Source organism: Belonocnema kinseyi, chromosome 8, assembly GCF_010883055.1.
Source record: "Belonocnema kinseyi isolate 2016_QV_RU_SX_M_011 chromosome 8, B_treatae_v1, whole genome shotgun sequence".
NCBI classification, from domain to species: Eukaryota; Metazoa; Arthropoda; class Insecta; order Hymenoptera; family Cynipidae; genus Belonocnema; species Belonocnema kinseyi.
Window position 1 is genome coordinate 59,402,436 of NC_046664.1, and position 4,484 is coordinate 59,406,919.

Below are 4,484 nucleotides of genomic sequence, written 5' to 3' on the forward strand. Positions count from 1 at the left end.
AGGGCGCATACTTTGAATAAAATATTTGTTATCATTCTCTTGAAATAAATGTGTTTTTTTTCTTGAAAAAATACCGGTTTCATATGTATACACCTGGTAGTTCCAAATAAGGCAAAACTGCGGCAAGTAGCCCCAGCAACATTTCTCCCCAACAAGTTTTGTTACTACTTTAAAGGATGAAAAAACTGCGGCAAGTCTCCCCAGCGGCATCTCAACTCCAGAAAACTTTTGAGTACTTCCAAAGATGACGAAACTGCGACTAGTCTTCCTATCATCATCTCACTGCTAAAAAAATTGTATAAGTAGTTCTAAATATAGCAGAAACTGCGGGAAGTATCCCCACCAGCATCTCTTCCCCAAGAAAATTTTTTAAGTACTTCCAAAAATGACAAAACTGCCGCAAGTCTTCCCAGCAGCATCTTTCCCCCCAAGAAGTTTTGTTAACTAATTTCCAAGATGTCAAAACTGCGGCATCTGTCCCTAGCGGCATACCTCCCCCAAGCAGTTTTGTTTACTACTTTCAAAGGTGGAAAAACTGCGGCAAGTCTCCCCAGTGGCATCTCTCCTCAATAAAGTTTTTAAGTACTTCCAAAGATGACGAAACTACGGCAAGTCTCCCTAGCGGGACCACACTCTTAGACAAATCTGCTAAGTAGTTCTAAATATGGCAGAACTGCGGCAATTATCCCCAGCGGCATCTCGCTTCCAAGAAGTTTTGTTAACTACTTTGAAAGATCGAAAAACTGCGGGTAGTCTCCCCAGCCGCATCTCTCCTCCAGAAAGTTTTTGAGTACTTGAAAAAAACAAAACAAAATTTCTTGAGCGAGAAATATCGCTGGGAAGACTTGCCGCAGTTTTGCCATCTTTGGAAGTACTAAGAAAAATTCTTGGGGGAGAGAGGCCGCTGGGGAGACTTACCGCTGTATTGCCATCTTTGAAACTACTTAGCAAATTTTTCGGGAAGTTGGATGCTGCTAAGGAGACTTACCGCAGCTTTGCCACCTTTGCAAGTACTTGAAACATTTTTTTTAGCCAGAGATACCGCTAGGAAGACTTGCCGCAGCTTTGACATCTTTGGAACTACATAGAAGAATGTCTTGGGAGAGTGATGCCGCCGGAGAGACTTGCCGCAGTTCTGCCATCTTTGGAAGTATTAAAAGAAATTTTTTGGTTTGAGAGATGCTGCTAAAGATACTTGCTGCAGTTTTTCCATGTTCGGAAGTACTTAAACATTTTTCTTGAGGGAGAGACGCTGCTCGGGAGATTTGCTGGTGACCAGAGATGCCACAGATGTGACTATTAATACTGGGAGACTAACCGCAGATGTGACAATCAGTCCTAACAGACTTGCCACGGTTTTGCTTCTTTGATGCGGACTTCAAAAATTTTTTGGAGCGGAGAGATGCTACTTCGAAACTCGTTACTGGAAATCCCGCGCGAGAGAGGAGCCGCTAAGAAGAGATGCCGAAGTTTTGACATACCGCTGATGAAACATGCCGCATTTGTCACATGCCACATATTTGACATGTGACGACTGCAACCAATATATTAGCACAGCTTTATCGTCTACGGTAGCAGGTTTTGGCAAACCAGAACAGAAAGACTAAAATTATTATTTAAACATCTGTAATTCAAACCAAAAGTCTGTATTTTCAATAAGGAAACTTGCTTTTCTACCAAAAGAATAAAAATTTTACAGTATAGTTAAAAGGTCATTAAAACAGTTAAATTTTCGACCAAGAAGATTTTTTTTCAATTTTAAGAATTTAAAAAAATTTAATATTACAACCAAAAAATATTTTAATTCGATATGAAGAACATTAAAATTTAATGACAAAGAAGAATGTTTCACAGCATTTTAAATCTTCTGCTAACACATTAGTTTTCAACTAAATATTTGGTTACACTCTTTTAGTGATCTAAACTAAAGGTCAAGTTCGTCAGCCAGCCATTTTAAATAAAAATTCAAGAGGTGAGCGGGTTTTGAATATTTTTTAGATGACTTTTTCAAAAATTAAAAAATTCTTTGTACGGATATTCATAGTATTCAAAAAAGTCGAAGAATTTATCCTAATGACTTTTTTATCGAAAAAAAGTGTCAAAGTCATGAGTAGAAAAATTTTAATTTTTGAATGACCTACAAGATTATCATAACAGTTTGTTGAATTTCCTTGGATAATCGAAAATTGACATTTTTACAGCATGAAAAATAATTGAAACTCAAAAAATAACATTTTTTGATTCATCAATTTCAAAGTATTTAAAATATTCTCCAATGTATAAATGTCTTTTAAAAAAAGAATATGTATAAGTTTTTGGTTTCGTTGGGTTCGTTGTGTTATCTATTTAGTTTGTAAAATATATACTGGTGTTTCTTTAGTTGGGACAAACATTTACGTCGTTATTGGTACTAACTAGTCAGTGCAACTAATAGAATTGTGCGAACTAATAAAATAACAATATCAACTAATAAAATAGCAGTACCATATCTTACTTACTGAACAGTTAAACGAATTAACCATTTTTTCAGTGTGATTATAATATAACACAACGCTGTTGAAGGTTGGTGACCTTCTCAGCATAAAACAACTGTTGTTGCAACTAGACTCGCATCTCTAGACACTTTTGAAAACTATTTTAATGAATTATCAGTAGATGGAAATGAACAAATTCAGTTGATGAAAAAAAGATAGAAGTTACAATAAAATGTTTAATAACAACATCCAGTAAGTCCGAAGGAGCTTTAATAAAAAAGAATTTACAATTACCGAATTAATGTGTTCGATGATTTAACCCTTAGTTTTATAAAGTCTGTGCACAAAGATCGAGCACGTAGCGCGAGCTAAATACGTTATCGGGCGCCAAGCGCGAGATACATATGTTATCAAATGCGAAGCACGAGAACGAACAGTCGCGCGCCTTAGGCATTGCCAGACTTTATGCATGGGGGTAGTTAAAAGCAATAAAAATTATGAAATTGCTAACTTAATTCTTATAAATAAATAAACTAAACGAATAGTCTGCACAACGGACTCTTTGTTTGCAAAAAAACTCGATCATAAAAATTTGTCATCCGATTTTATAAATTAATTTTATACACAAATTATATAAACAAATACCTAGTGTGGACATTTAAAGGCAGAAAAAATCATTTTTTCAGGAAGAAATCTTTTTTTCTAATTTTCCTTAAGTGACGTCACAAGCGATTTTTAATGATTGGAAATTATCATCCGATATTTTTTATTAATTGTATAAACAAATTATATAATAAAATGTATAACTTTGGCATTTAGAGTTCGTAAAAAATACTATTTTGTCTTACTTTTTCTTAAATGACGTCGCCAGTGAGGTTTAATGATGGATTGTGATAGTATTCTATTCTAATTGCATTCTGATCGTATTCTAGATACTGAAGCTCTAGAGCTTCTTATCTCAGATCAAGGACTTAGGAAATAAAACTTGATTGCTAGTTGCAAAAAACACGAATGTTTTTTGCCTTTAAACATCCATTCTAGGTATTTCTTTGTATAATTTGTTTACAAAATTAATAAAAAATATCGAATGATTAATTTTCTATCATTAATCCACACTAGTGACATCATTCAAGGAAAAGTAGGGGAAAAGGGAATTTTTTCAACCTCTGAATAACCAAGTGATAAATTTCATTATATAATTTGTTTATAAAATTAATAACTTATATCGCAATTATAATTTCTTATAATTAAACATCACTGGCGTAATCATTTAAGAAGAATTAGGGAAAAAAAGATATTTCTTTCTGCCTTTAAATGCCCACACAGACAATTGTTTATATAATTTGTTTAAGAATTCAAAAAAAGTATCGGATGATAATTTTCCATTAATAAACGTCACTGGCAACACAATATGAGAAAATTTTTAAAAATCGTAAGTTAATTTGTTTAATTTGTTTAATTTGTTTACAAAATCCGAAATTGGTTAAGAATTGTCAGCTACAAGTTATTTTGAACATATTTTTTTTATTTCATCCCACTATGCCCCGGTCTCCTGGCTACAAAAATTATTTGCCGCGCATGATAGGTACTTACAGGATATTTTCCTTATGATAAAAGCAACATATTTTTTCTTCAAGAAATTCTGCGACTTTAAGCGTAGAACCTGCTGAATTTAAAATAGATTCGGTCTATGTTAATAATATTGTCAAAAGTCTTCATGTATTTTTGGTGTTCTATTTTATAATTTAAGCGAAAAAATTGTCTTTTTTGTATATTAATTTTAATCTTATTTAATTATTATACTACTTTAAAATTGAAAAATTCGCTATGCTTCGTAGAGAAGCCTCTTTGCGTCAACTGTATTTGAAATTTGCTAAATTTGGGAATGGATTTTAGAAAAAGAACTAAGAATCAATTACCAGGTGTATACATATGAAACCGGTATTTTTTCAAGAAAAAAACACATTTATTTCAAGAGAATGATAACAAATATTTTATTCAAAGTATGCG